The sequence below is a fragment of the Mastomys coucha genome, unplaced genomic scaffold, assembly GCF_008632895.1.
Source record: "Mastomys coucha isolate ucsf_1 unplaced genomic scaffold, UCSF_Mcou_1 pScaffold14, whole genome shotgun sequence".
NCBI classification, from domain to species: Eukaryota; Metazoa; Chordata; class Mammalia; order Rodentia; family Muridae; genus Mastomys; species Mastomys coucha.
The window spans coordinates 16,930,097-16,942,072 of NW_022196896.1; the positions used below are offsets into that span (position 1 = coordinate 16,930,097).

Here is an 11,976-nt window from a genome sequence, read left to right on the forward strand (position 1 = left end):
ATATGTTACTTGCCTTTTTTCACTTACTGCTTTTAAAATTCTTTCTTTGTTTAGTGCATTTGGTGTTTGATTATTATGAGACTGGAGGAATTTCTTTTCTAGTCCAGTCTATTTGGAGTTCTGAAGGCTTTTTGTATGTTAATGGACATCTCTTTCTTTAGATTAGGGAAGTTTTCTTCTATAATTTTCTTGAAGATATTTACTGGCCCTTTAAGTTGGGAATCTTTGCTCTCTTCTATACCTATTATCCTTAGGTTTGGTCTTCTCATTGCGTCCTGGATTTCCTGGATGTTTTGGGTTAGGAGCTTTTTGCTTTTTGGATTTTCTTTGACTGTTGTGTCAATGTTTTTCTATGGTGTCTTCTGTCCCTGAGATTCTCTCTCCTATCTCTTGTATTCTGTTAGTGAAGTCTGCAACTATGACTCCTGATCTCTTTTCTAGGATTTCTAACTCCAGGGTTGTCTCCCTTTGTGATTTCTTTATTGTTTCTATTTCCATTTTTAGATCCTGGATGGTTTTGTTCATTTCCTTCAGCTGTTTGATTGTGTTTTCCTGTAATTCTTTAAGAGATTTTTGTGTTTCCTCTTTAAAGGCTTCTAGCTGATATTCTCCTGTATTTCTTGGAGGGAGTTATTTATGTCCATCTTAACATCCTGAATCATCATTGTGAGGAGGAGTGATTTTAGATCTGAATCTTGCTTTTCTGGTGTAATGGTATGTCCAGGACTCGCTATGGTGGGAGAATTGGATTCTGATGATGCCAAGTAACCTTGGTTTCTGTTGCTTATTTTCTTATGCTTGCCTCCGGCAATCTGGTTATCTCTAGTGCTACCTGCCCTGACTAAATTTGAATGGGCCTATCTTACCAGTGATCCTGGTTGTGTCCTCAGAGTCAAGCTGTCTCTGGGATCCTGTGATTCTGGGATACTGTGATCCTGGGCCCATTAGAGAGTCTGGGAGTGGAGCTTCCTCTGGGTGTTGTGTGACTGGCTGAAGAGTTTGAGCCCAAGGTCTGCTCAGGGCACTGGCTCAGACAGACTGGAAGGAACCCATGCCACTGTGCTGGTGGAGTTCCACCATGCCTGGGTCCCACTGGTCCAAGTTACTCCTGGTGTTGGGAGAGATGTTATGTCCTTCTCATCTCTGATTCTCAATCCTAGGCTTGTTAGAGTGCCTGGGAGTGGAACTTCCTCTGGGTGTTGTGCAGAATTACCCCCAAGGTCTGCTCAGGGTACCAGCTCAGACAGACTGGAAGGAACCAGTGCCACTGGGCTGGTGGAGTTCCTGTGTGCCTTGGTCTTGGTGTTGGGCGATAGATTTTCATATAAGTACTCTCCCTGCATTCCTGGGATAAAGGCTACTTTATCATGGTGCATGATGTTTTTGATGAGTTCCTGGATTCAGTTTGAGAGAATTTTTTGAGTATTTTTGCACCAATGCTCATAAGAGAAATTGGTCTGAAATTTCTCTTTCTGTGCTTTAGGTATCTTGTTGAGAATTCTGTGCTAAAACCTCCTGTCCCTATTTTGTTTTGTTTTGTTGGTTTTTTTGTTGTTGTTTTGTTTGTTTTTGTTTTTTGTTTGTTTGGGGTTTTGGTTTGGTTTGGTTTGGCTTTGGTTTTTGGTTTGGAAACTCTTACTATTATTGCTGAGAAGGTATATTCTTTTTTGTTTTGATGAAATGTTCTGTGAATATCAATTAGGTCCATTTGATTCATAATAGTTGTTAGTTTCACCATTTCTCTTATTAGTTTTGTCTAGATAAGCTGTCTATTGGTGAAAGTGGGCTGCTGAAATCTCCCACCACTAACGTGTGGGGTTCAATGTGCAATTTAAGATTTAACAAGATTTCTTTCACAAATGTAGATGTTCTGGCGTTCAGGATATAGATGTTCAGAACTGAGATGCTATCTTGGGTAGATTTTTTTTCTTTTGATGTGTTTGAAGTGTCCTTCTCTGTCTCTTTTGCTTAATTCTTTTGAAAGTCTATTTTAATAGATATTGAAATGGCTATTTCTCTTCCAAGAAGAAAGCTGAAAATTTGCTTGGAATTTTTTTTTCCAGCCATGTACACTGATACATCAGTCTGTTTGGTGATGGTCACATCTGTTGTTCCTGTTTGTTTCCCTAGGCTTTTCATATCCAGTATTACTTCAGTTTGTGTTTTTGTTGTTGTTGTTTGTATTTCCACTTTTAAATCTTGAACAGTTTTAGTTATTTCTTTCTCCTCTTTATTTGTATTTTCCTGTGCTTTTAAAGGATTTACTCATTTCCTCTTTAAAGGCCTCTATCATCTCAATATGATTAAATTTAAGGTTATTTTCTTATCTTTCATGTTATGTTAGTATATTCAGAGCTTGCTGTAGTAGGATAGCTGTTCTCTGAAGATCTCATACAGCCCTGGTTTTGTTTTGTGTGTGTGTGTGTGTGTGTGTGTGTGTGTGTGTGTGTGTGTTCCTACGCTCATCTTTAGACATCTGGTTGTCTCTGGATGTTCTTGTTGTAGAAGGTATTGGGAGAGGTCCTTACCTTGACAATCCTGGTATAGCATGCTTCTGTTGAGTATCCTTGGGCTGAAAGATGGAATTCAGTGGGCTGTGAAAGTCTCCTAGCAGTTGACCGTACCTCTGGGGACAGGCAGAAAGGGGATTGGGGCAGCGTCCAGGGACTGAAGAACGCAAACAAAGAGGTGGCTTAATAAAGGAGGTCATGTAGACAGCAGGCCTCTCAGGGCAGCTTGGAGTCTTAATAATTCTTATGCAACTATATTAGACAGTTGCTTGAGCAAGAGCTAGTCTGAACATAAGAATATTGTAATATGAAGGAATTTCTCTAAGTGGATAAAAATGATGTGGTAAATGAAGATATAAACCATAGAGAAGACAATTAAAATAGGTTTATCCTCATTAGTACTAGGAAACTGATACTATTCGTGTTCTCATTGTGATACTAACCATGTGATCGTTGAAGGGCATTTGCTTCTTAATGGCTAGTAGGAGACATTGCCCTGAAAATGTATTTCCAGATTCTTTAAGCATATTCCATAAATCACATAATTTATTGAAATGGTGAAATATAATATATTGTGGTGTTAGTATATTCAGAGCTTGCTGTAGTAAGATAACTGTAATCTGAAGGTCTCATACAGCCCTGGCTTTTGTTTTGTGTGTGTGTGTGTATGTGTGTGTTCCTATGCTCATCTTTAGACATCTGGTTGTCCATGATGTTCTTGTTGTAGAAGGTATTGGGAGAGGTCCTTACCTATATTATACTAACACCATATAATAACTGCCTTATTGAAATGGTGACATATCATCCACTCTGCACCTGCTTTTCCCCACTTCCCTCAAATCCTCAATAAACTCTTTGCCCTAGAAATGCCCAAGCTACTTAGCATGCCAGATCCCAGATACTACTTGTTGTTTTAAGCTGGAATGGAAGGCTAGTCCTCTCAGCCTGATCTCTTTCTTTCTGAAAACACTCTTCAGGGTGATGTCCACTAATCACATTTGTGCTTTAGAAATTGCAGTTTTTGTTACTACTCTATCTATCTTATTGCCAGATATTTGCCTCAAGCCCCCACTTGAATCTAAGGAGAAAAGTATCTTTTCTTCAGCTTCTGCCCTGGGTGAATCTTTGAATAGGGCATTTCTAGAAGGATAACCTTATTCTAGCTGCCTGAAATTTCAAGCTTTCAATTTACTCCCTTAAGAGACAAGTCCTCGTTATTTCAAGGAAGAACTATAGAGTCACTAGTGACCTCTCCTTGCCAATTCAACCTAGAAATTACCCACATAGCAGGTACCTTTTTAATTGAAAACTCTGGAGCCCTGCAATCATTTTGCTACATTCTCACAATGCACATAGTCAGAAGAAACAATGATTCTCAGACTCCCCTCCAGTGACCCCAGCCGTACTTGGGCATTCCCATTCATGTCTACTCTGTGGCATTACAACATATCAGTGGTTAGTTTTGCCAGCCCCCTCTCCCCATTCTGACCTTTTGTTGACATTTCTCACTTGGTTGAGGATGCCATCCTTAGTCACAGCCTGAAAAAACAAAAATGAAGAATTTTCTAGGCTTTTTCCATCCACCAACATCCTGGTGCAAGAACATCTTTTTCCTAAAATGGAAAACAAGAGGGAGTCAAAGCTGTATTTTTAATACTGCAGTGCTTCCTCACAGCTTTCAAAAGAAAAGCCAAAATATTTAACACAGTTTCCCAGAGGCCCTTGTGGAAGGATCTGTGCTAAATTTTCTGCCTCCCACTTGCTTCTTGACCTTCCTGTACAGGTATGTTTCATTCTGTCTGTTCCAAGCAGACTTTAGTTGCCATAGTCTTCCACACTCTTCAATTTGCACAACAGGCTGCTCCTCATAAGACCAGCTCACCTTCTGTCCTTAAACACATTTCAAGGGGCCGCTCCTCTGTAAACTCTTTTCTGAGGATTTCTCTCCTCTGACATCCCAGCCTCCCTCTCCACTTTGAATTTAAGCTCCAGGGGCTGGTGTGAAAGATTTTCTAATTAGCTTTAAAGTCCCTTGAAGATTTGTGTGGAGTCATATGTTTGTTTTAATCACTGGGTTTGTTACTAAGTCTTAACATCTGCACAAATTAAGCACTGAAGACTATCATATAATATTGAAGTTGGTCTAGTGAATCCTGAAGATAAGTAGAATGCTCTTATGCAGAATCTAGAATGCAATGAGTGATTCCTGACTTTATTTTCTCTTATGCCCAGTGACTACCACCCTTTCTCAAATGCTTACTAAATGAGTCAGAATGATCCCTTATACTGCTGTGATAGTTTATTGACTTTTTCTACATGTTATTAATTTAACATTTATTTTTGATCAGCTAACATGAGACATTTTTGATGGAAAGATCTATTATTAATTCTTTAAGACCCATGCTGACTAGGGTATAAAATGAAAATATCAAATACCATCTGCAAGTATTGAAACAAATTTTAGACTGTTTGCTCCTTTCAATTCTGGGCAAGACATTTTGAGTTTGAATTTAGGAAAACAATTGCATAGTAAAGTCCTAAGAGCTTATTGACAAAATTCTTTAATTAAGAGCTATATTAAATGCCCCCAAAGGATTATATAATTTACAGTAGGAGAATACACATAATAAATGTGACCCTGATTGTTTTTCCCTGCTAGAATCAAGTTATCTGGAAAAGGTTTCTGTCTTCTTCTGAAGGCATTAGCAGGTGTCTGGTGGTGGATTCAGGGAGCAGGTAGTTACAGAGGAAAGTGGAGTTAAATCAAGATGCATTTAAAAAAATCTTTCTTTTCTTTAAAAAAAATGATTTATTTGTAATTTTTATTTGTGTGTATATTTATATGTCTCTGTATTTTCTCCATAATCATGAATACTCACATGGAACATAAGACAGTATTGGATCCCCTCTACCTGACATCACAGGCAGCTGTGAGCCACCTGATGTGGGATGTGTGCCACCAGCTTATTGAGGAACTCTGGTTCTCTGGAAACTCAGCTAGCATCCCTAACCTTGAAGCTTTCTTCTCAAGGTAGCACATGTTTTGGATACAGGAAGGGTATGAAACATAGGGTAACAGTTAAAAAGGATTCTTGATTTCCCCTTCCTCTTGGCCTCTCATCTACAGACTAAGCAATGTACTAAGAATATGACAGCCTTACTTCCTACTTCTATAAACTGAAGTAAAATTCATCCAGAACTCACAATGCTGATGTGGACATTATAAATTCCAAAGACAAATACATTTTTAAATTTAATTTAATTGGTTTTTTTTTTTACTTATTCACTTTACATTCTGCTCATTATCCCCTCTCACAATCCTTTCCAAATCCCCTTCCCCTTCTCCTTGAGAAAGTGGGACCCCCTCGTTGTCCCCCAACTATGGAACTCCAAGTCTCTGTGAGGCTAGGCTCTTCCTCTCCCATTGAGGCCAGAGAAGGCAACCCAGCTAGAAGAACATATCCTACATACAGGCAACAGCTTTTGGGATAGCCCTCATTCCAGTTGTTAAGAAACCCACATGAAGACCAAGCTGCACATCTGCTACGTATGTGTGGAGAGGCATAGATCCAGCCTGTGAACATTCTTCAGTTGGTGGTTCAGACTCTGAGAGTCCCAAGGGTCCAGGTTAGTTGACTCTGTTGGTCTTCCTATGGAGGTCCTATCTCCTTCCGGGCCCACAATCCTTCTATTATTCTGTAAGAGTGTCTAAGCTCCATCCACTGTTTAGCTGTGGGTGTCTATATCTGTTTGAGTCAGCAGCTGGGTGGAGCCTCTCAGAAGGTAACATACTCCTGTCTGTAAGCACAACAGAGTATCATTAACAGTGTTAGGGATTGGTGCTTACCCATGGGATGAGTCTGAAGTACAAATACAATGTTAAAGTGTTTATATATATATATATATATATATATATATATATATATATATATATATGTGTGTGTGTGTGTATATATACATACATATATATATATAAAGTATAGACATATACACACAATATATTCTCAGTGTGTATATATATGTGTATATATATTCTATATATGTATGAATATATACATGCATATATACACACATATATACTGAGTATATATATATATATGTACTCTATATGTGTACACACACACACACATACACACACACACTGAGTATGTAGTTCCCTCACCCTTTTAGTTTCCATGCAATTGTCATTTGATTGTCAAGACAATCAAAACTACCTGAATTTTAAAAAGTTACTCTCAGTAACTTTAGGTTCTTCAATGAGGCCTTCCTACACTCCAGGCTTCTCACTTATGACTCTTCTCTCTTGCAATGGGAAACTCAAAAAAATAATGACTTCCTATCTTCTCACTTGTCATTTGGCCTGGCCTTTACAGTCATCACTTGTCTCTACAGTTGACTTTATGGGGAAAGGAGAAAAGATGAAAGGAACACATGTCCCATGTCAGCCTTTAGTTAGAGGCAATCATTCTGGCCCAGAACAAAATCTTACTGCTTACCATTGCTTGGATCTTCACCTAGAGATGACGTGAGCCAACTTGTAAGAGGCACTTCATAAGAAGTATTCAGAACTCTGTTCGTATCTGTTTTCTATCTGAGCAAGTATAACTAATGCAAATGATCGAATGTTTAGCATTTATGGGGTAGGGTACTTCTCGGAATACAAAGGAGCAATACAGGGTTTATTTATAGATTCTAAACTTAATACATTTGAAACAAAGGAATTAGAAATGCAATTATATGCAGAAATATGTGGCCCAAGAAAACACTGCTGTACCTGTCAGGGACTGAATCGGTTATCAGCACTTTGGACAAGATCAAATACAGAAACAGAGGAAGGCAGCTGCCGGTGGGTGTTTGCCAGGACGATCTCAGAGAGAAAAGGCAACGCTGTGAGGGTGCGAGGCTGCACCAGCATATGGGAGTGAAGAATTGAACACAGAGAGGGATGCAGGGAGGAATAGAGGAACGAAGAAAGGGAGAGAGTCTCGTAACTGCCTTCATAGAAAGAGGAGAAAGGGGTTCGATTCATAAATGGAGTTACTTGCTTGAGATAAACTGAATAAGAATAGAAGAGCTACTGTAACTTGAATTAAAACACTCAATTAGACAGGAAGCAAAAAGAAGAGAAAGAAAATGAAGGGGGAGGAAAAGGGGAGAGTAGAATGATGAGACAAAGGAGAAACTTCAGGTGCTGTTTTAAATATGAGCCTCAGCTCAGAGAAGAGAAAGAAAACATGTAGAAGTGAAGCCATGCAAGAGAACACACTGAGCATCTGAATTCTAATGTATCTGTAGGTCAGGTGGCTACAAGGAGAAAGTAGGCATGAGATCCAGAAGAAACAAGTGAATAAACACCTGTGCAGGGCCCTGGGTAATTGTGGGCATTGCCAGGGGATTCAGCTTGATGAAATGATAAAAATGAACCAATCAAATACAACAACCAAGCAGAAAAGCAAAGAACCTGCCTCTGATCGCCATCCCAAGAAAAGCCTGCCAACTGCTTTAAATATATTACATGTTACTGAGATGATTTCATTTTTAAAAAATCGGTTGCTTCTGTTAGGACTTCTGTCACTGTACATTCTTCTATCCTGGGGTTCTACTGAATTGTGATATGAAGGCAAGTGTACAGAGAACATTGCAGAAGCAGAAATGTGTGGTTCTTGAAGAAGAGTTTTCTTCCACAAGCATAGCCACACCAATAGTTTGTATCTGGGAATTCTTTAGGGAGGGCATAAGATCAGGATACTTGCACTTCTCTCCAGGTTAGTGTGTTTTCATTCTAGCCTCAGAGTGATGTCATAAAAAATGAGTACTTTAAGAGATTGTGTGTCTTGGAGAGTCCCTGCTTGCCCTGTCTGCTATGGAGTGGCACAGTGTGGAAATATACCTTTGAATCAGGAACTGGACCTTTTTATATGGACTTCTTAGGTTGAAGAACAAGGAAGAATGGGTTTCTGTTGGTAATAAGGACCCCCCACACCCAGGTTATAGCAAATTATCCAGCAACATCTTGAAAAGACAGAAAGAAATTCCCTTATATTCTCACTTCACGGTCTTATAGCAGTGATCATCAATGACAGAATACTAGAGGAAGTCACACCATTATATGAAGGAAAGGCAAGAGAAAACACTGGCATGATGACTCTGCTGTCTGCACATAAACCACTAGTTCAGTCCACATAGAAAAAGGAAATGATGAGGTTCAGAATGGAGCCGAGGGATAAGGATCTCTAATCATTTGGGGCAGGCTCAGGTCAGTTGTAACGGGCAGTATGAGAGCTCATGGGTGACTTCTATAATGTGGTTTCAGAAATAGGTTGACAACCATTGTCTGTGAAGGAAAAATCTCTAATCTATTAATGCTTAATTTATTTATAAGACTCATTTCCCAACCTGAAATACACCAATCTTGAGGATATTCTATGTAAGAGGTTTATGATAAATTTCAAGGAAGAGACATTTCTTTTCTTGTATTTTATAGCTTCTAAAAATTGTAATTATGTGGTGCTCTGTAACACACACACATACACACACACACACACACACACACACACACACACACACACACTATTACTACATATTCAGAAGTACCAATAGCTCAATTATAATTGTCTTGATGTACTTTACTCACCACAGTCTGAAAGGGACAGCCAATTAAATTTTTCTTTGTACCTTCAAAAAATGAAATTTTCAGAAAGGTTACTACATTTAAAAACACACATCTTTGAACAATGTTGCCACTGAAATCACATGCCTCTTATAGTTTCAAAACCCTAAAATATAAGAAAAGGTAGCAATTCCAATGGAAAATTCTCTACAACTGACTTTGCATTTGGGCATTTCTAGGACCTTTAGTTCTCCAACTGAAATGTCCATTTGAAGTCAGAATTTTCAATATGCATATATATTATATATATAAAATATAAGTATATTATATAATAAATATTACATATATGTAATATATATGCATGTATATATGCAAGTATAAGATATATTATTGCACTTATACTCTAAACAAAAGGAAATTGTGTTCATAATCTAAATTTTGTCTCAAAGACCACATTAGCAAATTCTGAAATCTCAATTTATCCTATGTTCACACTATTTAATGACAGTAATTAGCAATGATAAGTGATATCTGAAAATGTACAAAACCCAGCTAATCTGATTTCATTATGACTACTCTAATATATTCCCACACTTATTGCTTAAAATTGAAGTTTTTCTTTGTTGGAGATTGACAACTTCCTCCTCTTACCTTATTTTTAAAAATTTTGTGCACATATCAACAAGCATCAGATTCATCTTAAGTCTGAATACAGTTGTTTTGAGATAATATGCTTTTAAGCTTATGACTGGGGACACTTGAAAGAAACATAAGCTACTTGCAGACAAAAACCACAATTGTTTTCCTCTCATTCATGAAGCTCAGTGTTTATTGACTTGCACCTTTAAAGAGCCTCGGAGGCTCAAAGAGTTCATAGCAACATTCAATGCATGAACAAGTTGTGGACAAAAGTTCTTCCAAAATAAAAGATGGAAATAGGAAGGAAGGAAGGAAGGAAGGGAGGGAGGAAAGAAGGGAGGAAGGAAGGAGGGGAGGGAAGGAAGGGAGGGAAGGATGGAAGAAGGGAAGGAAGGTTGGAGATCTGCAGGTTATCAAGCTACTTGGAAAGTTTTAATAACTAACAAGGGAAATATCTTAGGAAGTAAAGTGCTTTTCACACAGCCATGAGAATTGGATAATGATCCCATAGTACCTATATAAGAACCCAAGCATATCCACTTTTCTGAAATCTCAGTGCTTTGGAGAATCTGAGATAGATACCAAGAGCTTGGTGGCAGTATAGCCAATAAGTGAGTTGCAGGGTCAGCAAAGATAGAACTAAGGTGAAGATAGAAAGAGAAAGACACCCAATGTCAACCTCTGACACTAGTAAGAAGCTTCCAGAATTTTTCAGGGAAAACATAGTCATGTTGGTGATGATGTGGAGAGAAGGCTTCCTAAAGAGAGCAGGTGATCACCAGGTCACATGCTCCTGGAAGCTCTGATGGAGTAAGGTCAGAAATGGACCACCAGATTTGGAAAAATAAAACCCAGGTTAATGGATGGAGAAAAAAATGAATATTTTTACTGCCTCCTTGTGGGAGAAGAGTCTTGGTCAAGGGTACATAAGGCAAAAGCAACTTGAATTGAAGACATGCTGAGAATGGATGAGATAGCATTTTTCATGTGTGCATGTCAAAGAAGTTTTAGTATCTCTCTTTTGTAAAAGAAGTCTGGACAACTCTAAGGTGTGTTTGTAAGTACCCGGTAAGAGGTCCTTCTCACTGAGTAACTTGATCTTATACAGGATAGAGAAGAAATTACAAAAGGCCCAGAAGCACCTTTCAGTGGTCTAGATGTGTGCTTTGAGTAGGGTGGAGATGAGAGGGAGAGCCGGGTAATGGGAGACATTAGGTGGTTGGCTTACTGATAGCCAGTGTTGAAGATGTCTTCCTGATTTGATTTTTAACAAACAGAATGAAGAGAGGTATAGCTGAAAATGATGAAAACCTTTTAGACACTGGGAAAACCTAAAACAGTCACTAAGCATTATGGATACTGGGAAATGTGGGAAGTATTGGACAGCAGCAGAAATTCTGAACTTCTAGCACCCATCCAAATATGATATCAACATTTCTGATTTCATATCTAAAGTACTAGGCCACTTGGAAGCCCCGTGTTTATTCATACATATCTTAACTGAAATATAGTAATTTGTACACATTTATGCAATATAGTGTGACATTTCTATCCATATAACAATCTGAAGTGATCAAATCTGTAATAGGTATACATGTCACCTGAGACATATGATTTCTTTGTGCTGAGAAGATTCAAAAGTTATTGTATTCACTATATTGAAATTCTCAATTAATAAGCTGTCATTATCTGTTTATAGAGTATTAGAACTCTCCTTCAACCCAATCACACCTGTTTCTTATTTATCATATTTTGATATGCATATATAATTTCCCAACTTGTCTGTAAGGCATACCACTGCATTGTCTCCCAGCTTATAACTTAGTGCTACGGGAAGCAGGTACCACATATACATTAGTAAAATTGAACAGTAGAGGTTGAATTGTGCATTATGGACAAGAAAAATCCTTTTTTTTCTCTGTAACTGTTTAATAGATGCTCATAGCTGTTATTTCTGTCTCTCCATTAGTAGACCCTGACTCTGGGATCCAGTAGAAATCTTCCACTCACTGCAGAAGTGGAGTCAACCATATAAATCCATGCAACCATATAAATCTCACCTCTGTTACAAGAATCTGTTCTCTTGCTAAAGAGAACACTGATCTGAGCTTTTCTTGCTAGACTTCCATTTTCCTTTGGTGAAAAGCAACAGTGCAGGGTCCCCAGTGAAGGAATTAGAGAAAAGACCAATGGAGCTGAGGGGTTTGTAGCCCCTTA

General features: G+C 38.4%; 1 protein-coding gene and 1 long non-coding RNA gene across 6 annotated transcripts in view; one reads left to right on the top strand and one right to left on the bottom strand.

The window, feature by feature from the left end:
* Positions 1 to 11,976, top strand: part of Nkain3 (sodium/potassium transporting ATPase interacting 3) — a 652,366-nt gene that overhangs the window by 370,181 nt on the left and 270,209 nt on the right. The gene's annotated exons all lie outside the window — the stretch shown is intronic.
* Positions 2,533 to 11,976, bottom strand: part of LOC116088029 — a 10,981-nt gene continuing 1,537 nt past the window's right edge. Inside the window, exons 2-4 of the long non-coding RNA XR_004117739.1 lie at positions 9,145 to 9,185; positions 4,000 to 4,049; positions 2,533 to 2,667 (exon numbers count right to left, since the gene is read on the bottom strand). This is a non-coding gene — a long non-coding RNA (uncharacterized LOC116088029). The remainder of the gene's footprint in view (positions 2,668 to 3,999; positions 4,050 to 9,144; positions 9,186 to 11,976) is intronic.